The sequence below is a fragment of the Passer domesticus genome, chromosome 10, assembly GCF_036417665.1.
Source record: "Passer domesticus isolate bPasDom1 chromosome 10, bPasDom1.hap1, whole genome shotgun sequence".
In the NCBI taxonomy this organism is placed as follows: Eukaryota; Metazoa; Chordata; class Aves; order Passeriformes; family Passeridae; genus Passer; species Passer domesticus.
The window spans coordinates 26,901,642-26,929,083 of record NC_087483.1 but is presented as its reverse complement, the minus strand read 5'-3'; the positions used below and the strand labels follow the sequence as shown (position 1 = coordinate 26,929,083).

At 36.7% G+C, this 27,442-nt stretch overlaps 2 protein-coding genes across 8 annotated transcripts in view; one reads left to right on the top strand and one right to left on the bottom strand.

Moving 5' to 3' along the window:
* Positions 1 to 21,413, bottom strand: part of RBMS1 (RNA binding motif single stranded interacting protein 1) — a 337,082-nt gene extending 315,669 nt beyond the window's left edge. Inside the window, exons 1-2 of the mRNA XM_064434723.1 lie at positions 20,718 to 21,413; positions 14,980 to 15,025 (exon numbers count right to left, since the gene is read on the bottom strand). The gene's annotated coding sequence lies outside the window, so the exon portion shown is untranslated. The remainder of the gene's footprint in view (positions 1 to 14,979; positions 15,026 to 20,717) is intronic.
* Positions 21,414 to 21,517: 104 nt separating this feature from the next.
* Positions 21,518 to 27,442, top strand: part of PSMD14 (proteasome 26S subunit, non-ATPase 14) — a 46,215-nt gene continuing 40,290 nt past the window's right edge. The window contains exons 1-3 of one of the 7 annotated variants that reach the window (XM_064434735.1): positions 21,518 to 21,655; positions 24,854 to 24,903; positions 26,533 to 26,620. The gene's annotated coding sequence lies outside the window, so the exon portion shown is untranslated. The other 6 variants (XM_064434733.1, XM_064434737.1, XM_064434734.1 and 3 more) reach the window with 6 other exon arrangements.

Sequence of the window (27,442 nt, the reverse complement as noted above, 5' to 3'; positions counted from 1 at the left end):
TCACACAAAGATCAAAGCTTTGTTGTCCTGCCGAGTTTTTCTCCATCATGAAAGTTAACTTCAGGGGATTTAAAAAAAAAAAAAAAAAAAGGGATACCTTGTAGCTGCAACTCTCGAAAGCAGGAAATCGTGGCGATTCGTGCTGCCTTCCGCCCCCCACCAAATGTCAAAAAAAACCGTCCCAAAAAGTTAGGTCGTTTTGGTTTTTGTTTAGGACGATTGTCCTGTTGGTTGAAAAGATGTCCTGTGCTACATGGGATCTTACATTTGTTATGGATACTCTAATCAGCGACAAAGTAATTGAAGGATTAGTTTTATATATTTTCCCCAGGCTGCCGCAGCAAACCAGCTTGCTTTATTTAGCCCAGCATGTATGAATACAAGACTTCCAATTAATGCAGTTGCTTGCTTAAGTCAGAACATTGCCTTTCAAAGGATCCTCACATGATCCTTTTCTTGTAATAGCAGGCTGGAGCTGGAAAGACTTTGCAAGGCTGCTGCATTTCACACCAGCCCGTCCCCAGCGCTTTCCCCAGCGTCTGTCTGTCTCTTCTAGGACAGGCGTGGGGTGATTAACTGATGTTTTCGATAATCTGTGAATTCTTAATAGTCTTATTTTCACGATTAAATATCTCAGCGTCTTTAGGATTAGGATTCTCCACGAAGGCAGGCCAGAAAGTTTGCTCCTCTCCAGAGGCAGGAGCCTCAGGAAGGGATTTGCGTGGCGCGGTTCGTGCGGCGCCTGCCGTGCGGCGGGAGCCTGCCTCCGAGCACCGCCACTTCTGCCGCCTTTTCCCGCGGCCGCCGGCGCTCCCGTCCTGATCCCTCTCCGTTCCCGGGCTCGGTAATTCCCGCGGCAGCGGGAACTCGGCGCTCGGCTCCGCCGGCTCCGGCGCGGCCCGGCGGGCGCTGCCGAAGGAGCCGCGAGCGGCGCCGCTCGAGGCGCGCGGATCCGGCCCCGCCGCAGCCCCGCGCCCGCCTGCGCCTCCCTCCGTCCCTGCGGGCAGCCCTCCCTCCGTCCCTCCTTTCCAGACAGATCCTCCGCGGCTCGCCAAGCTGCGCCCGGGCATTCCGACAAGGAATGTACGTTCAGATTTAGACGCTAATTCTTCTCTTCCGTTATCAAATCAACATCGCACACAACTTAGAGGAAAGCGGGGCTATGAAAGATCCATCCGTTCTGGTTTTCAGCAGGAACTGGAAAATATACCCATTTATATTCACAGATCCTTAAAAAGTCAGATCTTCGAGAAGGACGATTTGCCCTGAAATACCAAGGTTCCAAAAAGCAGAACGATACAAATCCTCACCTGAAGTCGACTACAGCAAAAGGAAGACTAGAAGACTAGCTTGACTAAAATATAAATTCAATCGGACACAGACAGGAAAATCCGCGTGTAGGATATCCATCAAGCAGTATTTACATTCAGATGGATTACCATCTCCCTGCTTGTTTGGATTGTCATTTGTGATGTCTTTTTCCAGATTGCAACACCTTTGTCAATTCACTCCTTTATTTTCTCCAGTGTCTCACAAATTCATAGAACAGTCATCTTTCAAAAGTGCTTTAGTTTGTTTTAAAGCTTCCTACTATTAACCCATGCCACTATGCCAAAGTTTATAAAAAATATAATAGGACCCAATACTTTCTCCCATGAAATAATTTGCTTTTCAAGTTTCAGTTTGAATAAAGAATGGCCTTCAACTTTACATGAATATATATGTTTGTGTATATATAAATAAAAAATTTTGCCTTCACACAAATCCTTTGCTACTTGTTTTAATGTTAGCATAAATCTCATTCATCAGCTAAATTTAAAACACAAGGCATAGATAACACTGAACACATAATTTCAAACCTTAATGCATAACCTAATCAAAATAATTCTGATATTTACAGTGTCATGTTAGTCTACTGTATCCAGGAAATTCAGAACAAAAAGAATATGGTTATTTTCATTATTAAGGAGAAGAGGGTTTGGACCTCCATCCTGCGTTCACTTAATTAAAACTGCATACTGGAAAACATGTGGTGCTGTACAACTGCATGCACTGCTTTGAGAGTTTGCTGACATCTGGGCTTGCAGAACACAACCTCTCTCTCTCAACTTTGGGTATGGTTTCCACATAATTGATATCTGGGAACATTTGCATCGGATACACACACACACAACCGCGCAAAGAGGAATTAAAAAAAAAATTCTGAGTACTCTGCTCATACACTTTTATATGTTCATTTATCTCATTTGAGGAGACAATGTTGCAAGTTTGGTTTTGTTTTTTTTTAATTCTCATCTCCAGACAAAAAAGGAAAAAGTGGGTTTATGGCCTGTGCTTGAAAATTTTTTAATTTGTTACCAAAGTTCAAACAATTTGACTGAAAAATACATGTTAAGGTAACACATTATTTTTTTTCATTTTTGTAAATAAGAACAAGCTTTGTTACTACTATGTGAAAGGTATAAAGAAGCCAACCTTTATCAGGCAGCAGTTGGTTGATCAAAAAACCTACACAAGCTGCTGGACCTGCCTCACCATGTGATGTCTCTTTCCTAGCTAGCAGGCCAGAATTCAAAACTAGAGGTTAAGGGAATAGCCAGAAACATTCTGGGGATGTTCCATTAAAGGAACAGGACATGTCTTGGAGGTCTTAGGATATAGAACTAACCTAAGGATCACTTGGGATACTGAAGAGAGGGGAGTGGCTAGGGCAATACAGGAAACAGAACTATAAGAAACCAGTTTTAATGTCAATTGAACAGCTTTTCACTTTAAGAATTCTAATATTTCATTATTGGACTATTTTCCATGGTCCTGAGACAATAGGAAATAAAGAAATGCGCAGTGAATTTCAGAACTTTGTCCATCAAATTTTTGTGCTGTATCAATTTTGTGCTGCAGAAAGCAATCCTTCAACTTTTACAGCTGTTCTTAGGGGCAGGAGAAAATCGGATGCACTTTTACAAATGCATTCTCCAGACATTACTAAAGAGAAGCTGTGAAGAGCAAAGATTGAAGAAGAAAAGAAGTCTCTTAAATATGATGGTAAAAGAAGAGTCACAAAGCCAGCAGGCTCTTATGCTGTCTATTTCCATTCAGTTTGAGAGACCAATGCAAAAGACTTTGTTTTATTCCTTTTGCTTTTCTTACAATATTTAAACATTTTACTAATATAGTCTTTAATGTTAAAAGGTGATGCTATATTGTTGCACTTGAAGGATGTGATTTGAACACTGTAGACTAAATTGCTTATTAAAGTTAAAGCAAAAGAAAAAATTATGGGAGAATTCTGTAAAAGAAGAGCCACAAGGCATTCTCTAGAATATTGCCTTCTCCAAAGGCTGTGTTGCTCTTCAGTGAGACAGAGTAAATCAGAATTGGATTTTTCCTGTGAAAGAGAGAGAGATGAAAAAGAAAGAAAAGAAAGAAAAAAGAAAGAAAGGAAAGAAAGAAAGAAAGAAAGAAAGAAAGAAAGAAAGAAAGAAAGAAAGAAAGAAAGAAAGAAAGAAAGAAAGAAAGAAAGAAAGAAAGAAAGAAAGAAAGAAAGAAAAAGAAAGAAAACTATACACGAAAGTAATTCAGGGGACAGAACCAGCATTTCTAAATAATATTTGCAAAACCTTACTAACCCTGGCTAACCTGTAGCTATTCCAGCAATTCTAGCCATTTCACTGAAGATGCCTTTGCAGAAAGTGAAGAGATCACAGTGGAGATTGATAACTTCCATATTTAAGAGATGAAGAAAACAATGTGCCTATGGATATAAACCACTACAGGTGGGGAAAAAATGTCCCCCGAATACTAAGCAAATTAGATTATATAATATTAAAACATTAAAATTAATTCACTTGGTTTGTATAAGCAATTTGCAATATTATTCACTTGTACAGAACATTTTCAGCAATAATTGTAAGAACACTTTCAATATATAAACCCACATCATCCATACAATATATAACTGACAATTAATCAACCCTCCAAGAATAAGTAATGGAAAATTAGGTAAAGGCATAATACAGCATACAGTACTTAGTAACTGAAAGGCAAGAACAATATTGTATTAGTTGTAAGACTGGTACTGTTTGTCAGATTTAAAGGGACAGTTCCATATACGGTATGAGAAAAAAGGTATCATAAACATTTCATCTCAGAGGGTCCTTGACTGATCGGGAAAGGTCACAGCAGGAAAAATCCGCTTTTGTGTTATCTGAAATACTGGAGCTGGTCAGATGTTCACAATATATTGCTCACCAAGAAACTGAGCCCAAGAACTATTAAGTTTTTTGGTGAATAACTTTGAATAATTAATCCTTCTGAGAAAATCACAATCTGTTCACCAAGAGTTCATGAAAAAAACAAGGTGAATAATTCATTATGAATTATTTGACCAGTTTTAGCAATGAGATTCTAAATCTGCCTTCTTATGGATATTAACCTCATTAATACTATTTAGATACAATGCTTAAGGATAATTTAAATGATTAAATACCGCACATCTAATACGATACTATTTAAGCTAGCGACTTTTCTATTTCTTGCCATACTTTGGAAATAAGTCTTTAATTATCAAAATTTTAAAAGGCTCTGTGTATCACTTTAGAAGCACTGTTAGTCTAGGAACAATTGATGCAATAACAGGACATTCTTAAATAAGAGGACAGCTTTGATGGAAGACCTAAATGTTTAGAATCTGAGGGGATATACTGCTATAACATATAGTTAGGTGTCCACACTAACACGCTGTCACTCATGAGTTTTAGGGAATTTGTGAGTATGTCTAATCCTTCTCTGGGAAACAGAACTTCCATGGATTTGAAGGAAAGCAGGCTCAGATTTCCATTCTTAAATATTTACAAAACATTATTTATAATAATAGCAATTATTGTACAATAATTTAAAAACTGAATAATGTTACAACTGATTTCAAATTGTTCTAATGTGCCATCCTAAATTAATACATTTAAACATTACTACACAATTTCTGCTTAATTATAAACACGACATTGTTTTAAATTAAAATCTAACATATCCTTTGCATGATGGAGCCAACTATACAATTTCATTAGTTAAAGGTGCAGTTTCATGACACTTTGAACTGCTCTGCATCTGAGCTGCCACTGTGCTTTGAGCCAAGTGTTTCTGGCTTCTCTCTTGCATCCGAGTATGGAGGCCACTGTCCCCCCACTGCCTTCCCACAGAGATGAGATGTTTCATGGCAGAATTCTATTCAGGGTGAAGCCTGACAATACAACTAGGCTGGTCTAAAATCAATCCACTATAAAAAGAAATTATCCAGCTTCTGTTTTGTTCCCAAACCGGGCTCCATCCTCCCTGGCAGAGGTAATAATTTGACTCCACAGAGAAGTCAAAGAGACATAAAAAAAATCTTATAAAATATACTTTGCTATACTAGAAGAAAGCCCCTGAGCAACAAGACATTCAGTTTAAAGTCAGATGAATGAAGGTGCCAGTGAAAATGCTGGAGAAGAGCACAGCAAAGAGAGCTCAAGGGAAAGCGGTGGTAACATATGGCCAAAAGTAGGGTTTGCAGCAATCAACATTTAGATTGGCTTCAGCTTCAGTGGAACCACAGGCTTGGATTTACTGTAAATAAGATCTAATTCTGAAGGAACTTCCTCAAAACAAACATAAGGCGAGTCATTTCATACTCCTCCTCCAAGAAAAAGAAACCCAACAAGCACATCATTTACAGTGATAGTAATAGTAATAGAAACTTCATGTAATGTATTTTCAGCCACTTGGCATACAACACGTGAGTCTACCAGTTGATTATACTCGATGCTGAACTGAGTTTTACCTATGCAAGATTTAATCTGACCCTTCAAAGAATATTTTAAAAACATTGGACTGTAAAAGCAAAGCTATGCATTTTAAAAGTTTTTTACTCTTTACTATGTGTAAATATGTATCACATTACTTTGAAATGTCAGTAAATGCCTTTTAAAAGAATAGCTCTCTCTGGAATAAATTTTCCATTTAAAAAATTCAGGAAGTAATATTTTATTGCATGGTATCATGTTAAAATCAGTTTATACATTATGAAACTATTTACTATATATTATTTAAATACTTCATTAATGTTTTCAGTACTGCTGTTTAATTTTAATATAAAATTTGAAATTATGTAAAGAGATAAAACTTTGAAGCAATTTTCTTCTTTACATTGCATCAAAATATATGCAACACACATATATATAGTAAATCTGAAAAACAATCCATTGTTTGACACTTTAAAATTATGCTAATAATTGTTAATATTAATAACTAAAGCAAAACTGTCATAGCAGCATGTTGACAGAAGTTAGAAGTGTGTACAAGTGGGATCTGGCTACACTGTTCCTATTTACACCAATCATTCAATTGCATATCAGTTCTAGGAATTATCTTCCTATTAGCTGAGTATTAGGTTTTTTATCTCTGTGCATTTTAAACCAGAATTAAAGAGTGACTGATCTCAGCCAGTTTCCTCAGATGTGGCATTCAGAAATGGAATCTTCCTAATTTATTTTTTTTCTCCTCTGTATTGAAACAGAACCTTACAAGACAGGACTGCAACTACTTAATACTAATGGCTATGCAGTTATAGTTACTATTTCAGCTGTACTAATGTTTTAGGCTAATGTTCATTCATATGACACCATAATAATTTAGGATTTTTGAAAGAAAAATTTATTAATTCGTAAATCAGAAGATTATGGATGGGATAAACAAGATTTCATAGTAAGAAAATTTTAGAGGAAAATGTAGTAAAAAACCTACCACTAGAAAAATGCTTATGGGAGAAACATTACCAGTATTTGTATTCATCACTTCTTGCTAACTAATTTTCTCATAAGGTCTGGGAAAAACACTGAGCAGATCTCTCATAACTACATCTCCTTGCAGTACTGATGGGTTGCCTGATGGAGCTCAGTGGGACATGGCACAGAAAGACCCACTCATCATACTCAGGCTGATGTGGGAGAAACAACCACTCCAGCTCTACTGCTCTGCCCAACCAAAGAACAAACTTTTCATCTTTGAGGCTATGCAGCTTTTTTGAAACATTAGTTCTTTCTTGCTGTTGGATGAGTTTCCTGACCATGAATAGAGAGTGAGATAAAAGGTCCACAGAAACAAGTAGCAAGTCTAGATGGGCATATCTTGTTGCCTCTCAGCATGAAAGAACAAGGATCTCAATGTAAAAAAACCCAAACCAAAAAAAAAAAACAACCCCACACCAAAAACCTTGCTAAAACAATAGATTATCCATTTATTCAGGTAAGAGTGTGAGATGAAACCTCCCACCACCTACCAAGTCATTCCACTTCAGCTTTAGTTCACTAAGTTTTCAACTGTTTGCTAACCATCATGATTTTACTGAAAATTTCTCAATATTGTGTGATGGATTTCATTGAGAATCTCAGTTTCCATTAAATCAAATCAAAACATGATTTTTCACACAAACAACTTAAAGCTTACCTTTAAAAAATATCAGTGATTTAATAGTACAGGTGTGACAGCAGTAGGAATGAAAATGTGTCCCTTTTTGGCTCTTTCTCTAATCTCTCTCTGATATTCTGTGAACTATCTAAAGGGGTAGATAATAAATCTCAGTTTCAGACTTACTTAATTGCATTAAGCAGCCTGATGTTTAATTTTTTTTCAAAGCTTTGTGGTACCTTTCCAGACCTTGTGGTTGAATTACAGTCTTCTGAATATCATTGTTCCAAAATGATCACATTATTGTAAGGATAAGAAATTATTATATTTAGTCTTCCTCAGTTAGTAATTTCAAATGCTCAAAATACATACATATCAAATTTCAGAAGTTCTTTAAGTGCAGGTACACAGTCTTCTTCTACTCTATTTAACCAGACTTGTACTAAGAACAAAGATGTTATGTAATTTCTATAAAGTGTAGACAGTTCACAACAAAGCTTATGATATGTTTTTTTTCAGTACTGTGTTGTTCCCTCTAACATACTTTGTTTTTTTTTAAGGATCAGATAAATATGGGCATTGTGTGCTAAGCAATCAAATTTGCAGCTAAAATATGGATTTATGGCTTTTGAGATAAAAATATTATGTCTGCATTTTATTAAGATTTAAATTTTCAATTAGTTTATATGGGAACTATTTTAGTATCTGTGATTGTGATTTAATTAGTAGTTCTTTAGAATGTCTGCTATGGAGGATAGAACAACACATAGCACGTAAAATAGTGAGCTCAGAAAGGCTGTTGTTAACACAACGTGCTAATACAAGAGCAGGACTGAAAATTAGGCCATGCTGTTTTCACACTGGGAGAAGCTATTGAACTGTTTAGATTTTAGAGGGAGATTATTTTCCTTCTGAAGACAACAGTCTCCCTTTTATTCTTGTCTCTCTCTATTCCTTAAGGCCATGACTTGATCGTGCATTCCAGCATCCTGTTTTCTCAAAACAGCAATCTAACTTTTTCAGCAATTCTCTTCTTGGAGGAGCAGACAAGCGAAAGCGGCTGCAAATGGCCAGGAAGGAAGACCTGTCAACTTCAGATAGCCACAAATGGAGAATTCCATAAAGATTAATGGCAACAGCTGATCTGTCAGCAGCAAAAACAAGTATTCTCCAGATAAAAACTTTTTTGAGGCATTCTAGTTTTAATTAAATAATACCACTTCATTGACTAAAAAAAAAAAAAAGTTTAGGGACTTGCAGGCATATTTAAATTAAGCAACAAATAAAATGTAGAAGTTCTGAGAGGTGTCTAATTGAATATGTTTCATTTCCTCAGTTTACCCATCAAGTGCTCTATATTTTAAGAGTTTATATTCAAATATGTATCTTATTCTGCAAATTTAGTCACTTTGGTCTCACCACATTATTTTTAACAATGTCTCCAATGTTTCGTTTAATATTAAGCAAGATGATTCACTAGTTAGTTCAGCAAAGAATTCCATAAATGGTAATAACTGTGAGATCACTCTTGCCCACCCTCCACTCAAGCAACCAGGACTCCCTGTAATGCAGTTTGTAAGTCGTTGTCCAGTTAAATCTGTCATGCATTAGCGCTTTCATCCATCATCCTTCAAGTTCCAGAATTAATGAAACTAGGCCTTAGTCTTATAAAACAACCAAACATTTCACTTTGAAAAGCAGATACTGCAAGCAGCCTGACTTAAAAATACAAGGAAATTCTGGATCCATAATTCACCCTCCACCTTCCGACCCCACCAACCGCCATATTAGTGTGCCCCCACCAAAATACCAGCTTGTGTTTACAGTTTCGTTTCTCCTGATGGTGGATGGGCGCGTGTACACGCACTCGCTCTATGTGCACTCAATAGGATCATGATCTGGAGAGCTGAAAATGTAAACACAAGCTGGTATTGTGGTGTGACTAGCGGTTTGTGGTTTCTTTGTTTGAATATTTCAAAAATGGCACACTGGCCAGAACTTAAGAAGAGAAAAGCAGAGCTGCTACTTGTACAAAAATTTGATGGTTCCTATGCTCAGATTTCCAATAGATAAAGTGGGCCGCACAATACTTCATTTTTTACATAGTTGACTATGCTTCAGGGCAGGAATTTTGTTTTCAGGGATAGATAAAATACACTTTTGCCCTTCATTTCGTATGAGATGGAATACCCTGCTTGTTCAAGTGCCCATCAAATGATTTCTTCAGATTAGGACTGCTCTATTCTTCCAAAGCTGTCCGTAATCATGTGACTGAAGTAGAGAATATAGTCAAGCATTCACAGGATTAGCAGATTTTAGGTGAGCTCACTCTTTTCTCATAAAAAATTATTGCATCATAGAGCTGGTAATTTTCTATTATTTAAGCTCAAACATAGATTCATATGTGGATCCCACAGAGAGCTCCAAAATTACATACCTACTGACTTACAAGAGCACAATCTTAAATTGGTGTAATTTCAGAATTTTTCTTTCTTTTTGCTCACTGAAACTAAGTGAAGCTGAATTATTTATGAAATCACCATGAGCCCAAAAGCTCCTCTATTTATTTCTAAGTATATCAGCCAGTCTCAATAAAACTTCATAACATCATTTTGCTACTGTTCTGAACATGGAGGAGAGGAAGGAGGGAGGACTGAAATTCATCTTATAAAGTACTGGATTATATCCAGCTACATTATATTATTTTATTTTTATACATTAAGAATGTTTTAATAAGCTTATTAGAAGTAGATATTTGAAGTAATTTTTCCTCCCAATAAATTATTTTCATCAGTTGCAGACTGGTTATAATACCTGTTACACATCATATACAAGCTCATCACTGGAAATTTAAACAAAAATAGAAAGCAAAATTTAAGAAAATATGGAAAAAAGCAGGGTGGTCTTCTCAAAACAGTGGAGAAAGTTCAGCAATTTTACCAGTATTAATGCAACAACTCTTCATTCAAGAGAGGGGCAGTTCTAACATCTATGTTCTCTATAAGAATAGTGGTGTTATTCTTGTAGTACTCACAACTCATGAAAAGAGCATCTAGTTTATAAATACTTATCAGTTCATTTGATTGGAACATATCTGTCCCATAAAAAGCAGGAAATTCTTTCTTAAAGTATGAAGTTACACATATAACCATACCATTACACACATAACCATATAAGAATATTAATCAATTTTCCTCTTCAAATACTTTTCATGTGTGTTTTAGAAAGACTTGATTACTTTACACAAACTGCACAACTGCAATGCCATCATAAGGTAGAACATCTTGGCTCTTTTTAATACATTACTCTATATAAGCACCCTCACAAAGACAGCTTGTGAGCTTTTCACAAATTATAATAATGGAACCACCTACATGTATATCAGTGCTGACAGATCTGGATCATCTTATTTTCACCTGCAGTAAGTTCAGAGTCAGCTAAAAACTAAATTATACAATGAACAGCTTTGTTGTAGGAATATGCATGGCCTTATTTTCCACCAACATTTGCAGAACAAATGCATGCAGCTAGCATAGATATTTAATGTAAATGGTAATAAATACTAGTGAATTTGCAATCTCTTTTTTTAAAAATCCAAATTGAAGATAATTTGGGTTTTTTTACATGCTGTTCCATAGATGGATGGTTTTGTCTATATAGATGCACACTTGTCCAACAGCCATTATTTGCAATAGATTAACGAACAAAAAGGAAAATTTATCCAAGAAGTTCTTCTTGCTGTTAGTTGAAATTACAAATAACCTAATAATGAATTAGATGAAGAATTAACTAAAGCAGAATTTTGTGTTCAGCTACTACACCAAATGCCATAAAATTTTGATGACCATTTAAAATCAAGACCTTTACTGTGTGCTCTTCTGAAAGGTGGTGGCACTTCTGGTCTAAAATAAGAGGACTGTCAGCTGACATGATCATGCCACTCTGGAATGCCTGAGTTTTAAAACACCAAGAGTGACCAAATATAGACCAATACGACCAAACACGGGTCTCATGTTATGCCAAGGAGGGTTTAGACTGGATATTGGGAAAATATCATCATTGAAAATGTCATCATTGAAAGCGTGGCCAAGCACTGAAATAGGATGCCCAGGGCATTGGTGGAATCACTGATGAAAAATCATGTTGATGTAGCACTTGAGGACATGGTTTAGGGTTGAAGGTGTTAGGTTAACTGTTGGATTCGATATTAGGGGTCTTCTCCAACCTAAATGATTCTAAGATTTTTGTTCCTTGGGCATTGTAGAATAATTTATACAAGGATGGCTTCAGTCACATAGAATACATTTGTAATTCAGAGGGGAAATATAGCATTGTTCACAGAATTTCCTTGTGTTTGAGGATGTACCTGAACCATTTATTTTAAAGAAATGTAAATATATACTTCATGAAAACATGAAATAAATTTGTGTGCAATACTGTGTAATAATAAATGCCTTCCCCTCCTACTGGCATCAGTCAATGTACAAAAAAACCCAAAACTATTGTTCTTCAGTAAGCTCTAGGAAAGAGTATATTTAGCACTCAGCTTCTGGGGGAAAAAAAGCACCCTCCTTCATCAACTACACTAAAATGAAAAAGACCTCAAAAGGCAAAATATCTGAATGTCCAAATTTAGGTAGAGTGCATTCTTCCTTCATAAAAATACCACTTCATTCAAAATATAAGAGATAGCTCCTTCTTCTGTCACAAGAAAGACTTGATATTAAGGTTTTTTTCTATTTGTGTAGTAAAAATGTTAGAACCAATGAGAAACAAAACTTAACTACGTCATAACAGCACATAATAATAACTACACACAAGCAGACCTTACATTATTGTATTGATGACATGAATATAATCCACATCAGCCCAGTATATCTGAAATCAAGTTTCAATTACAAGAGAAGTATCTAAACTAGCTAGAACTTTACTGGTAAGCAGTGAAGAAAGTTTAACAAATGTTCAGGAGATGAAGACATGAAAGAAGCACCACAAAATTAAAGGCCTATACCACATTGGTAATGTAAATAGCTCACCAGCTTTAAGTATAATGGTTGTTTGAAAACTTATTGCAATATCAAAAGTATTTTCAATTAGTTTTCACACAGTGAGAGACCCTATTCTTATGCTTCAAGACAGTTAGAATGGCTTGCATTTATAAAATTGTTCCTTAAATATTTGTGTGCATAACAATATCAGTCACATAAAAGTATAAGATCTAGAATGGACAATTTCCATATTGCCAGCAAAATAAAAGTTATGACAGCTTCAAGCTGTTTTCTCAAAAATTAAAAGTAGAAAACATTCCCTTAAAAATTGAGTCCCACACAGGTGGTCAGAAGAAATTATTTTAAACACCTGAGCTTTAGACAAAATTTTAATGCTTATTTGAACACATTATGTGATAGTCTATATGTGATGATCATTACTGGTAATTATTTTTCTCTTACTTACTTGAGAAATAAAACCATAAAAGATTGCATGAAGAAAGTTTGGAAAATTGGATTTGAATGTTTTTCAGACGGATGGAGATCTTAAAAGGTTACTGCTTATGTACACCATTAACAGTATATTTTGCTGTCTTCCATTACAAAGGAACAGAGCTGGTTTACCTACCACTTATTTAAACAATATTAACTATTTGTGTATTACTGCTACTACAAAATCCCAGATCTATTACCGAGAACAAAGTCAATGGGTAAAGTGGAGCACAATATTTGACCTTTAAAAATATTTGTAAAGTTTTCCTCTTTTTTAGAGGCAGAGAGCTATTTTGCTGAGTGGTTAATGAATTCAGACACTGACCATTTGACCTGGGTTTTTGAAAGTAATTAGCAGCTCCAGTTACCTGAAAGATGGAGCTAAGATGAGCAGGCAGTTTTAAATCAGCGCATTTCTAATTAAAAATGATGTTATTTATAGTCACTCGATAGACGTTGTAAGCATCTGTGCTCATAAAGAAATATGCAACAAAGGATTGATGATTTTTTAGAGGCTATCCACAGTTCCTGAAAATATAAATTGTTATAAATATAAATAGTAAATATATATGTCATTGTTAGCTAGAGGAGATTATGGCTCTTGTTTAAACATATTTTTCAGGTAAACTGGAAATGTGTAATTTAATTAATTTCTATATCTAACTTTTGTGGAGAAAGTAAAGGTTCTCAATAATGAGTGTAAAATTAAGCTGAAAGGAGCAGACAATTGTATTGGCTTGTTGGACTAATACTGAGAAAGGTACCACAAAAGGACAACAGTGTAAGTTTTAAGTATACAAACACTACTCAAAAACTCCAAGCTCCTAAAATACACAAAAGTAGTATAAGGTTCTGTGGCATGAGGTAGTTACTAGGGAGTATAATTGCTATTACAAAAAGATTATCAAGATCATCACCACTACATTTATTCCACCCCAAATTCCCTACTGCAAATATGCCATATAAATAATCATATTATATTTCAGGATATATTAAACATACATGCAAACTAGTCAAATACTCCAAAGAATTTTTAAAGTGCTGATGTTAACTTTGTGACCTGTGGACTATGCTAAAAAAGTGTCTGTGGAGTGTTCTTTGTCCTCAAACTATGTTTCCATGCAATTCCTTGTCCACTGAAATTTTTATGACTTCCCAACTCAAAAGAGACTGAAAACTACTGCCGTATACTGACATAAATAGATGGAAATAAAAGAAGAAAGCAAACTTTAAGGTTTGGGCTAGTATCAAGTTTGAATGTGACTAAAACTAGATAGCAGATCCTGAAGTAGTTTCTTGGACTTCAGTAACTGGCCATTCATGTAATTGGATTAAGTGATCTGGGGTATTAAACCAGTTACATTGACTTAATCAGGTAGGTAGAAAAATTGGTGGTCTCAAGACAATTTACGATATTTCTCTACTATAATAATTCAAATCCACTTTCTTCAAAATTAAAAAATGTGTATTGGATTACATTAATAACCCAGCAACCTAAATACCAGCAATACAACAGTTTATAAGACCTAGTGAATACTCCTTTTTCCTTATTTATTATTCATTAATATTTTTATTGAATTACAAAAAGCTTTTGTATTTACTTATGCCTTGAAGATTGTTCTTACCTGAATTTAGACTAATTTTTATCCATGAAACAAAATATATTAACTTAGACAGTGCTGTGGAAATTAAGAGTTAAACAGGAAGCATAAACAAGGGAATCGTATTTACTCTTTTTAGCAGAGTAACTAAATATTAAATAGTGAAGTAAAATAAAGTTTAAATTTCATTTTTAAAAGTTAATTTAACTAAATTTAATTTAATAAAGTATTCAAAGAACAAATCAATGATGCCAACAAATCAATAAGCACCTGATACTGACAGTTGCCTCATCAGTTCTCAGGAATTAAAAAAAAATTTGTAAATCATTTTATAAAGCAATAGCGTATGCAAGTGTAATATTTGCATCCACCTTTTCTGCATGGATAAAATGTCTCACTCTTCGATCATCTTAGCAAAAAAAAATCTGGAATGCATTGCATTTTTCACATCCTACCTTTGCAGAGAAAAGGTTCAATTGGTGCTAGAAATGATCTCTGGACCTGGAATAAGAGAGAAAAAAAAGTGTTTAGTAGTCAAACTAAAAGAACCATGACCCTAAATGAATAAAAAACCCTGGAGGCATATTAATTAAAAAAAGAAAAAAAACGAAGTTGAAATTAGAAATCTGGGCAGTACTAAAACCTTCTCCAGATCCCTTCTACAATGGAGACTAAAACTGCACCACATGGACCCAAATATTTAGGTCTCCAAATACCAACTGTTACAACATATAATTAAAGTCAATTTATAGCCTTTAATCAACAGAATCAAGTAAGCTAGTGAGATGAGAAATCACTACTGTATTTATTTATGGCACATAGCCAATATAACTAAAATAAGGATATAGCCTTACCTGAACAGTTTATTGGCATTTGCAAGTACTGTGCCTATCCAAATTATATTTCTCTCAGTGTTTGTAGATTCAGTGTAATAAAGTCAAGAAGAATTACATTTCTAAAAATTTGGGCACTACAAGAATGAAACTAATCTTTTCTATCTACTTCTAGTATTTTTTCTGTGATCAACACGAAGAAAAAGGCATGATCACAACTCCACAGACTGTGCACAGCCAAAAAACAATTAAGTTACATTTTATTTTCCTTTTCCTTCTACCGATGCCTCATTCTCCAAAAAGCTGCACTGGCTGAAGTATGACATATAGGTTTAATCAATAAAATAGCTACTTTTCTAAGCCAATCAAGGAGGAGAAATATCTAGTTAATCTTAGCTAGCTATTAATAATTTGTATTATGTCAGAAAAATTCCAAATATAACTGGCCTCCATAATGATTTAATGTTTATAAGGACAGTAGAGAATTCTACAAAGGATGACAGAAAAAAGAGACAGAGGAAAAAATACCATGGTGTGTATCTTGAGGGGCTGCAAGAACTAAAACCATCCTGAAGAGAAGAGTCAATATATCTGACTGATAACTTTCATAATTCTGGAGACTATATAGAAGTCACAAATTTAATGTCGAAATTAGATACATTATTTTGTAGTCACCTCCAGTTTCTATTTAAATAGAGAGTCCAGGTTTCTCACATCCCGAGTAACAGGGTAAATTACAAATTATGAACACATTTCATTTTGTAAAGGCACCAAAACTGCAAATACTTTATTCTCTGCTATATCTCTGTGATTAGTAGAGTAATGTAATCTGTATAGATTGATTTATGTAGAACTCTGTGGAATGAAGCTATTTAGGAATTCTTCATTACTTTTGTATCATCAGAGAATTTTCAAAATCTGCAAATTGCAATCCTGTTTATGAGGTAATTTCAAAAGTAAATGTTCTGGCCCAGCAGAAAATCTGATTTTATAGAATAGCATCAACCCTACTATCCTTTAAATCAGCCATTGTAATCACCATTGTCATCTGTTACATCCTCCAGCAGCACAGTCACAGATAGCTTTCCTCAGGCAGATCTTTATAAGTTGAGTCGAAAGCAATTTAATTTTGGCAAAATGGCTGCTTTCATTGTATACAGGACACCGAACCTCTTGTGTAGGACCTTTTCACCATGTTGTGATTGATTTTACATCTATTGAAAACAAGTCTGGTCTCTGCCATTTGTTTACCCTTGTATTCTCTCTTTATGCTTTGGTATGCATTTTTAATTAGATACACTCCAGTTCTTTCACCACTAGCTAACACTTTTATTTGGGAAGCAGTCTTTACTAGCCCTGCAAATATCCGCTGTTCTTTGCAATGTCAAGTCCTTTTCTCACCTTGCTTTGACTTGGTTATCACTTATATCACAAGTAATTCATCCATCTGTTAACTGCTCCAATTCACATTACTTGGCTTTATTTTAAAGATCTTAACAATGGTCAATGGTCTCATCTGGCAGCTGGTTTCTTGTAAAAAATGTGCCTTTCCCAAGTGACATTCTTGTGAGGATCAAAATATTCACTGAATGGGTTTTTATCTAGCAGTTTACAGGTCCCTCAGGCTCTCCATAGAACATATTGTATATACCCAGAGCTTTGGGCATGCCATGTGTAGCAGTGTGGAGGACTTCACCTTCTTCAATTTTATTTCACTCTTCTCCAGCTTTCTGCCATGTTATCTTTACACATTGTTGGTTAATTCTTGTAAAAAAAAAAAAGATTATATGTATCATGTATCCACATGATTGTTTAAGTTTGCATCCAGAGTGTGCCTTTAAAACAAAACCCTCAAAGCAGCAAACCAAAGTTTGGGAGTGCTGGAAGTAGATTCTCTCATAGAAAAATGGCAGAGCAGAAACATGCTTGATACAATTTGGTGGCAAATGGGCATTCATCCTTGGGATACAAGTAGAGCTGTCCAAAGTAGAAAATGCTAACAAAAATGTATCATATCAATTTAGTCCCACACATTTACTCCTTCTAGTCTGTACTACTCCCTAACACAGACATAACCACAGAAATAATTGAAATTGTCTTTGTTGTTTGGCTCTCACTACCTGAAATTGGTGAGAAGTATTATACCAATTACACAGCAATTCTATAAAAGTAATGTTTCAGCCAAATTAGAAATATCTTAAGTACTAAAGGAAGCACAAAATTAACTTTTATTGTGTCACAAATAAGGGGAAAGTCTCCCACTGAATAAAAGGGAGGGGAAAAAACATGTAGTATTGTTCCATCCCACAGCAATCCAGAAAAAAACCCACAGCAAGTCCACTTTACATACCACCTTTCTCTTAATTTACAGTTTTCAATTTACAGTCTTCTACACAGTTATTTAAATAAACTGTCTCTCACAGAGTAGCACCTTTGCAATTGCCAAGGACACAAACCCACTTCTCTGTTTCCTCATAAAAATTTTCCATAGACACCCCCAACACAAGCATTTCCATCAAGACTGATTTTTTTCTTGGCCTTATCTTCTCCAGATGGTTTGTAGATAGTTCTCACAACTCAGCCATCACTTTATATAGACTTAAAAAGACAAAAGTCCAGTTTCCTTTAGGACTGCCTGTGAAACTTGTGGTTGGTGAAATTTCCAATATAAACAAGATCTTTTGGCACCAAGTGGAGGGGGGCTGGGGCTGTTTATGGCTTGCTGTAAGGAATGTTTGCTTTCCTAATATCCTCTCCCTTCTTAACTGGGATGGATTATATCCAAATACATTGTTACCATTCTTCTCACTCAAAATGACTTTTTACTTGTCATACTTTAATGGGCAGGTCTGTGCTCTGAAAGAGATGCAAATAGTTTTGTTTGCAGGTTTTCAATAATCATATGTTTCATGATTAATGAAGCCTCTTTTGAGCTTCTAACAGCCTTCTGCAGCTGATTGTAGAATTGTTGAGGAGTCTAAAAAAAGTAATCTCCCTCATATACTATCTTTAACTAATCCTGTAAAATTTTATTCATTGTTTGTGACAAGACTTGCTATTACTCTGCATGCAGCAAGGAGTTGATCAAGCATTGTACAAGCTGTTGGGGATGTCACAGAGGTCACCATCAGCACTTCTAACAGAGTGAGTGCTTGCCAAGGATAACAGAAGAAACCATTTCCCCATTACAGGTTTGCCAAGACAGAGTTCCAGTCCATTCCCAGGGTGAAAGGCTGCAGTTTAAAATGCTATTATTCCTTCATTACTTTTTCAGTGTATAACTACCAAACGTAATTCTAAATCAATCAATAAAATAGTGTGATTCTGGCTCTATTACCCTCTCACAAACATAATGCCAGCTCTTGTACTCCTTGAAGTATAATCATTTCCCATGCTTTGCTCTACATGTTTAAACACAGTAAACAAAAATATCCACAAGTCCAATATTTTGCTTAACCCACAGTGCATCAGGTACACTAACACCAGGCTTTCTGAAACTGTATCTTCTGTTGGGTTTGTTTGGGGTTTTTGGTGTTGATGATTTTGAGGTTTTTTTAATATTATAACTCAGTCCTGGAGAATTCCTCCTGTCCTAGAACAAACAGCACTCTCTACATAAATGATTTGCCAGAAAATTGTGTCCAATCTCTCAGTGCATTCTTCACATTCTACACACCATTAAATTTTACCACTTAGCCATGTAAAATTGCATTATTTAATTACAGAGCCTCAGAAATATTGCTGCTTTAATCCAATTACAAACAGATATGAAGGGAAAATTATATACCAGGAGATAGGAAAAAAATGATGTGCTCTTTAAGCAAGTCTGATCTCTGTTGATCACTTCCCTACAAATAAGGATAGATTACCATGGGGAAACCAGGAAAAATGTAAGGGTCCAATCAAAGCTAGTTTTTACCACTTATGAGAGCCATTCAAGTAAGAAAAAAGGGAACAAACCTCGAACATTTTCTTGCATTGCATTACTGCAAATCAATAAATAAAATCTTCTATAGATTAGCACTGGTTAGACCAAAACAATGAGGGATTCGGTAGCAGGCGAGAGAGTGCCCTTCAGATTAAATGACAATTTGGAAGTGTTTAACAACATATGGTCTCTTTTCTTTGACATATACGATTAAGAATATATCTTTTTATATAAAAATATAAAATACCATCTGTCATAAGTTCCAATCATGATACTGCCTCTATATATCCAATTAATTCACTATACTTTCTAGTGTAAATATTTCTCCTATTTTCTCATTTTTTTCTTTTTCTGTAACTATATTTATTTATAAAATTTCAATAAATGTATATATTTAAAAAGTCAATACTATGACTTGAAATGTAATTAGGAATAACAATGAAAGTCTGTTTCACTTTGTATTTCAAAGAAGGGCCAAATCTTCAAATGGTTTGAAATGCCATTGCTCATTTAAGTCAGTGGGTATAGGCATAATATAAAGCTTTAACTATGTTGTTTTTCCTTATTGTACACATCAACCCAGAGAAATGCTTACTTTTCACAAATAAATATTTGTGTTTCTTTCTTTTTTTCAGAAATGCAGGGTACCTTATAGACACATAACTGCAGAGTGAGAACCCAAACATAATGGGTATTGCTCCTTAAGGTGTCAGAATGCTCGTGAACATGGAGGAATAAAAGGATTGCTCTCAAAATCATGGCACAAACCAGCAAAATACATAATGCATTTCAATTCACTGAATCAATACTTCACCCCATTAATTTAATCCAAAAGAAAAATCTTTGACCACATAATTATAATGACTTCTGAGAGCATCAAGACATGCACAAATCTCAAAATACAGTCTCAAGGAGCTAAGCTATAGGAGCTAAGGTTTGCCAGGGGCAGGGTGCAAGATTTCTTCTGTTTGAGACAAGCATACCCAGATAAACATATACATACAGACAGACACACACAGGTTTTACTCTTTGTTTCTGAGTAATTTGGCCATGAGTGCACCAATAAATTACACTAATAGGTTTTGCATTAGTAACGTGAGAAAGAAATTACTGACCCACAATTTAAACCACATTTGAAACCTTTAGTTTTTTAAGAATCTTTTGGAAATTCTGACTCCTGAGATTCCCTCAGCCTAGCCTGAAAACAAAATGGAAGAGAAAATTATTTTGTTTTTCAAAAATGTTGCCCCTCTTAAAAAAGCAGAATATCATAAGCTAATTCCTCAAGAAAAGGTAATTCCTTTTCTCTTTCTTGGGATTAATTTTATACTTCATGGTATAAAAAACTAAGATATCTGTGTCTGCTGCAGTGTTGTGGAAGTGGTGACTATAGCTGTCTGAGGTTATTCCCATATAATTTACAACTTAGTACCTTTTCACAGGCTTCATGTAGTTGATCTGTGAGAAGAAAATGTTGATCATCTTCTAATATTAAATTCTTGGTGTTTAAAGGAGATTTCAAATAAACCATGACACTCTTCTTGGTCATTCATGGCAGAAACTGTATAGAGTCCTAATAAACTGCCTGTATAGGTTCTTAAGCTGTCCCAATACTTTCTGAAAGACTTGCAGTATTTCAGTAACTATGTATAAATCAACTTCGAAGAACTTTTATTGCGTTAGGCCTAATAAGTTCATACGGGGTACTGAGATCCCTAACTTGTTCACGGGCTGTCTGGTAATGTACTCCTTTGGCTTTGTGTTTTCCTCTTCTAATTTACCACAGTTTTTGCTCCGGGGTTAACATAAGGATAATAGAAATTCCAATGTGCTTCTTTCTTTGCACCAGAAAAGTTTGCACCATTCATCAGCATCCATGCTTTTATGTGATTATGTCCCTGTTATTTTTGTTGGGCCACAATTTCTATGCTTTTCCATTTCTGCTTGTGCTGGTTTTACACATATGGTCACTCATATTTCTCTTCTCTAAATACTCTTATTTTCTATAATACAATTTTTGAGAGGAGTGCTTGTAATACTGTTCCTATTACGGTAATCATTCTTTTACTGATTTAATGACTCAGTTGTTGGTTCTTCTCCCATCCTATCGTGTCGTTGTTTCAGCACTGGTGACATTCGGCTGCAAAGGGACAAAGTTAACCTACAGCACTTTACAGTACAGCAGTTTAATCCGTTCCACTGGGGCCCGTTCCACGCCGAGGCCGCGCCCCTGCGGAGGTCTCCACTCTCAGAAGCTCCTCCCCGCCGGCCGCGGGGCCGGAAGCCGCTGCCGGTGCCCTGTGAACCGGGAAGGGCTCGGTTTGAATGAGATCCGGCTGATTCACCGCGGCCCGAGCGGCTCCGGCCCAGGTGAGGGCCCGGCCGCCTCCGCGCCAGGGTGCTGAGGGGCCCCGCGGCGGCCTCTGCGCGGCGGCGGCGGGAGCGCGGCCCGGGAGTCGGCCCGAGCGCCGGGCAGGGCCGCGGGCGGTGCGGGCGGGAGCGGGACGGGACGGGACGGGACAGGGCGGGTCTGGCGGGCGGCACCGGCCCGGGCGGGGAGCGCTGGGCCCTGGCCTTTCCGCTGGGAAGTCCGAGCGCTTCGGGGCAGCGGGGGCAGCTGCGAACGGGCCGGGGTGAGGCGGCGAGAGGGGCCGGGGAGCGGCGCAGGGCGGGGGCCCAGCCGCTGGAGCCGGACGGGCCTCGGCGCCGCACGGGCCCCAGGGCCCGGCCCGCAGCGGCCGCCCGTGCTCGGCAGCGCCGGGCGGGTTCGTGCTGCGGGCGGCAGCGGTGCTCGGTGCCCCGTCAGAGGCACCGCACGGACAGCAGCGCTGCTGCTCCCGGAGTGCAGCGCTGCCCCGATCCCCGGCAGTGCAGCTGAAGTTAGAGGGCACGGAGGGAAGTGAAGGCAGAGCTCTGGCTGGGATACCTGAAGGGGAAGGAAGCAGAATTAAGTGGAAAAGGAGCGATAATCAAAAATCAACAGCGCTATTTCTAGTATGCAGCTGACTTAAGCCATGTTTCTGTAACAGATTTGTGTCATATAGTTGGATACTTGTAAACAGTGTGCTGGCGTCATGTCTTAAAGTTGCAGTTGTTTTCGGTGTACTGTGGAAAAACAGCCAACAGGGATTGTGAATTACATTTACACAAAACTTCTTTTTAAAAAGTATCTCAAAGCTATATAGAACTGAAATGGTACTAGGAAAGCTGAAAAGTCTGACAGATTTGTGTTCATCTAAATGCTGTCAGCCCTGGGAGTCCAAGGTGTCCTGTATGCCTCAGGTGGGGACTAAACTTGGAAGAAGATTCTGTGGAGGCAGAGCATTTGCTGTTCATGACCATATTGAGACAGTGAAAAATATCTGTTTGTGAAGAAATTCAAAAATTGGCTAGCATATGAATTGCTTCTGAATCACTTAGTGGGACTTTGAATGACAGGGTTTAGCCTGTAGCTTAATGGGAAATGTTGTGCTCCATCATCTGTTGTAACATGCCATTTCAGTGATATTCATTTGAAAACTATGATTTACAGCATTACAAGTTAGAGAATACTGTAAAAATAGTATTAAGTAATGCCAGTGTATAAATCAGTTTGTCAGCTTTCTTGGAAGTTATTCACTCCTGACAAAATTGTGGAGTTGAAACTGATGGTACCTGTAAGTACCTTGTAACATCTAGGGTGGTGGGAAAGGGCTGGTGTCACGGACACTGAATAACAGAGAGCTGGTATGATGAATATTTGCTGGACTACTACATAGTTCCACAGTAGTTGTGTGTCTGCTTGCCTTTCTGGAGATTTCAGAGAAGGCCATTACTTCACGTACTACATAAAATTAAAATTAATACTGTCGGTTTCTATGGTGGTGCAGCTTGTTAATGAATCCTTGCTTTTCTGTAAGTTTTATGTGAATGTATTTCAGTTGTTTTTAAGAAGTCTGTTTGAATCTGTGTTACTGAAGTAACTCCAGCTCAGCAATAGAATTAGGTTTGCTGTACTTCTGGAAGTCAGAAAGCAGAGTCTGGGAAAGTGACCTGCAAACCACCTAGTCCATCTTGGGTCTGTTGAGATTGACTTCTATGTGGTCCAGAAACAGGGTCTGGCTTTATGGAACTGAGCACATTATAGAAGCAAAACAAGAGTCCTGTAACTCTGGACTTGCACTACTGAGACTGCATTCATGCATGACATGATTAAACTCTAGCTTTAATGAACAGATTACTTAGAATTGATGGTAACATCTACTTTTTTCTCCTTTACATACAAAATGTATAGGAAGATAGGCAGACTAACCTACCCCCTCCCCTCCTTTGCACATGTTTAGGTTTGATGCCTTTAACTGCAGTGAGGTTTTTTTCTTGGTGAAATAATGTTTTTCTGCGATGCACAATTTCTCAGCTGATTTACCTCTCTAGCTGTTTATCATCCCTAGTGAAGCTGAAGTGGTTGCAGTTGCACCAAAAACCTTGAGCCACTTCTGAGCACTTCTGATAAAATTGTTGATCATCTGCTGTGTGTAACAGGAGATGTGGAAGTGCTTGTACAAAGCTTGTTATGTATGTCTCAGGTGGAGAAACTGAGTTACTGAAGATGAAATTATTTGCATTGAGTCTCTCAGTGTACAAATTGCAAAGTAAATTGCTGTCACCTGTGTGTAGCCTGATACTCCCTCCACTAATAGGACAGTTTAGTAGCCATTGTTTTCTATGCATGTCAAAGCTGATTTTGATATTTATTTCTCTACTAACTCAAAAGTTGCCAAAGCAGGAGAACCCTCTTTCATTGAGGGATCACATTGTGGAGTGTTAATGCTAGATAAAAATAGTGCACTGTAGTGTGAAACTCATGTGTCTCATGCAAGGAGGTAGAGTAATTTAAGACTGTTTCAAGTTGATTTCAAAATACATGCTGCAACATGCCAAGTATAAACACAGTAGCTATTGGTTTATACCTATATGTGTATACACATTTGTGCATGATCCTTTTGTATAACTTCATCCCTCTCCTACCTAAGAAAAAATGTTTTCATTATTAAAAGTCAAAATTTAAGTGACTAGAAAATACCAACGAACAACTGAGTGGTGAACCAGAGCTCTCCAAATGGACAACTCTTTCCAATTATTACAATTACCTAACAGTACTATTAGGAGCAAATATTAGACGTGGGTTTTAAAATTTCTGGTTTCAGATCAGTTTTGAGATGCTCTGTGTATACTCTCACTACATGATTAATATCAACTATTTTTCCCTTTTGAGGTAAGGACAATTAAATAAAAATTGCAGTGATGCAAGTTTGGATTTTTAAATAGCATCCAATGACCAAGCTTATTTTAGTTATGGTGTTTCCAATCATGGACATACATACACAGAGAAGCTATTTAATTTTCTTGTTTAAGCCTTTAGTGACCATATTGATTTCAGTCATGAGTGCATTCATCCAAATCCTGCAATGCACCAAAATCCAAGTTTCTTGTAACTGTCCTTCTGTATTTTTCTGATGCAGAACTATTTGATACATTTGCTTCCTTAAAGTTACACTTTAAACAGAGACTGTTAACTCTTCCTTGCAGACAGAAGGAAACAATCAAAATACCTTTTGCCAACTTCGGAAGGAAAAGAGGTGAGATTTACTGTGAACTGTTTGTTTACTTTTCTGTCTTTTATTTATATGTTTATATATAATGTAACTATGTGTGTGTGTGCGTGAATATAGGGGAAAAAAAACAAACAGAGAAGTTGCTAATCAGCCCAGCTTTTTGCACTTTGTAGCAGAAGTAAGATTCTCGGCTGTAGGTTACCTTTTGTGCCTTAGTGGGGAACAGAACAAGCCCACAGAGATTTGTTTCTTTCATATCTTTGTAGCAAGTGGGGAAGGGAATGCAAGACCACTGGATGATCAGGTGGCTAAAGGTGGATAACTCAGGCCCAGTTGAAGAAGCAGCTGCAGTTCTGTTGTAGCCTGTGCTGCTGGCTCTTTTGGTCTCTCCTGGATCATTTCCTTCTGCAAAGCTGGCAGAAGGACAGTAAACTCTCAGTTCAGCTTGTTAGTGATTTCCACCCCAGCCTGTTAGCTCTGAGAAACTCTGACTTGCTCTTTCTCTTCCAACTTTCTGGGAAGGTCAACACATCCTCCTCTGCTCTTGTACTACTTTGAGATAAGCTTCAAAAGGGTCTTCATTAAACTGCTTCAGTTACTAAAAAAACTAAACAAAAACTCCCCACCCTGACAGAATCTGAAACAAACCCCAAAAACCCACAGACATTCTTTGAGCAGCTTTAGCTTAAAGAATGATTTGACAGAAATGTCTTCTGGAGCCTGTATTAGTGTTACAAGCAATCAGCTTTTCCAAGACCTCTTTTTCTGTTATGCCAAGACAACTATTTCTGGGATGCCGCGTGAAGCCTCTCAAGAGAAGTGAACAGGGTTAAACCCAGCGTTTTTGATAGCCTCTCAGTTTGCTGCAGGGCTGCACAAATGGCTGTCCTGGCAGTACTGAGAAAGCAGCATCAAGTTGGTGAGCAGCAGCAGCTTCCTCATTGCTCCTTATGTTAACACTGACATTGAAAAAAAGTCTATCAAATCACAGCCACAGATCATTTCACAGATCTGTTTCAAAACACTGCTCTATGAATGATTGAGTAGAGGCAATTAATGGGCAGTGTTCTCAGGGAGGAGGGTAACATGAATTTTAACTCCTAAATTGAATGTAAAGCAGCCTTTCTCTACCTGAATTCGGGCAAACCTAAAAATCTTTGTCACTTTTCCAGTCACACCAACCACTCTTGCAGAAATAAACAGGAAAGCTTTCTGTACCCACAGACTGCTCTTACCCTTGGTGCTTAGGGCATCTTAGCTACAGCAAGAGCTTCTAAAATAGTGAAAAAAGACCATGGTTTCACTTTCTAACAGCATTTAAAATTAACAATTAGCTTTAAATTGCTTAAATTAATTATTAAAATATTTTGAGAATTTAATGTTAAAAAATTTTTGAGAAAATTGGAAGCTTCTTGCAGTATTATGGATATTTGAGTGAGACATGGCATGGTATTTATAAAATACCATGGTATCATGGTATTTTACATTGTATGGTAAAAGGGAAAAAAAAGGCCAGTAAGCATTCTTTGGGTTATTCTTCAACGGTGCCTTGTCCTTTTGCAGCTTATCAGTGTAACATTTCTTTTTTAACTGTGCCATGGTTTCTGAATTTTACTGGGTTTCCACCTTTCTTCTTCCAGTTTCCTTCTACAGGAAAGAGGCCTACTGGTGTCATCTTTACAGACAAAAAGTGAGAGCTGCTGCCAAGTTTGTTCTGTGAGCACCTCTTGCTGAGCACCAGGTTAGAAATGTATAGTTGTTTTATTTGTAAAGGCTAAAATTAGTTTCATTAATGTCTAAAAATTTCCCTTCAGCTATTTAAGGTTTACAAAAGCATTATTTGAGAAATGGAATTTATGGCTGAAATGATATTTAGATGGGTTAACAAAAATTAAAATCTGTTTTGGTGAATGTATTTCATTAACTTAAATTTTTTGAGATGTTTATGCATCTCAGTAAACAAACATGTTTAGGTTCATGTGGACTATAGCCTACTAAAGCATATTCAGTTACAAATAGGCAAGTGAAGCATTAACTGCCAAAACTCTAACCAGAATCATGTCATGGAGCTAGAAATAATTTGCAGTGCATCTAGAACTGTGTTTTGCAGATTTTCTGTCTGTGCTGCTGTCTTGAAAATCTTGAGTATATCAGTTCAATGACTGTTCTGTGGGAAATGTTAGGTGTCTGTAATACAGTGAGATTTTGTTGTAAGGTTATGCTGATAAATAGTCAGTTTGTTTAACACTTTAGTCTAATCCAACTCTGATATGGCAAAATATATGGCTTTTATAAATGTACTATACTGTTTGGTTAGAAACTGGAATAAACTGTGTAAATAAAATATTAATTGATTAGTTTGAGCTATTGCTTTTCACTTACTTTATAGGTTTTGTTATTTATTTATTATTTGTTAAATGTGCATAGCTAATGTACCTCATCAGTTTATGGAAGTTGCTGTAGTTGTCAGAACGACCAGTTTTAGGATTACCAGTGTAGAGACTGAAAGTTTCTTAAAATAAACGAGCAAACATGATGGATTAAAATAATTGTTTTAGTAGCT